The sequence below is a fragment of the Arvicanthis niloticus genome, chromosome 4 (genome assembly GCF_011762505.2).
Source record: "Arvicanthis niloticus isolate mArvNil1 chromosome 4, mArvNil1.pat.X, whole genome shotgun sequence".
Classification (NCBI taxonomy): domain Eukaryota; kingdom Metazoa; phylum Chordata; class Mammalia; order Rodentia; family Muridae; genus Arvicanthis; species Arvicanthis niloticus.
The window spans coordinates 129,490,924-129,491,785 of NC_047661.1; positions in this window are offsets into that span (position 1 = coordinate 129,490,924).

The window sequence follows — 862 nt, forward strand, 5'->3', positions numbered from 1 at the left end:
GATTGAATATTTAACAAATGTCTGCAAGGAAGAAGTAGATAACTGAAAGTATACATAGAATATGGACATGTGTACATACAATATGATATGTGTACATACAATATATGACATGTGTACATACAATATGATATGTGTACATTCCAATATGACATGTGTACATACAATATATGACATGTATACATACAATATATGACATGTGTACATACAATATGATATGTGTACATACAATATATGACATGTGTACATACAATATGATATGTGTACATACAATATATGACATGTGTAATACAATATGACATGTATACTATACATACAGTACTATAAAATATCTCAGGTCTTTTACTGTCAAATTGGATATATTCTTTCCATAATCTTTTAAAAAACAATAAATGCCATTGGCTGGCGGAGGGCTTTAAAGCAGGAAGCCTTACAGCGTGAAGCAATTCGTATTACAAAATAAAAATAAAAGCTAACAAGCTGAGTAATGAGCGTTTTATTGTTTTCATAAAACACAAATAAAATCCACTTAGCAGCATACCCGTTAATGTGATAGATCGTGTGCACAGGGAGAGAGTGGAGGAGAGATATCCTGAGCTAATAAAGCATAGTTGGTGTGTGCCTTTTATAAAGCATGCACCGTAGCTCTCATGCTGTCTGAGGATTGTGGGTAAGGAATGACTAGATTTCTCTCATGTACACCTATATTATCTTGATTTGTCTGATGAAATAAAATTTATATTTTACTTCGGAAGCTATCAAACGGGGGAAAACACTTTTAGACTTATGACATTGCTCAGTTATTAGAGTGAGTGCCTAAAATGACAAGCCTCTGATTTGATCTACAGCACTGTAAAAAACTGGG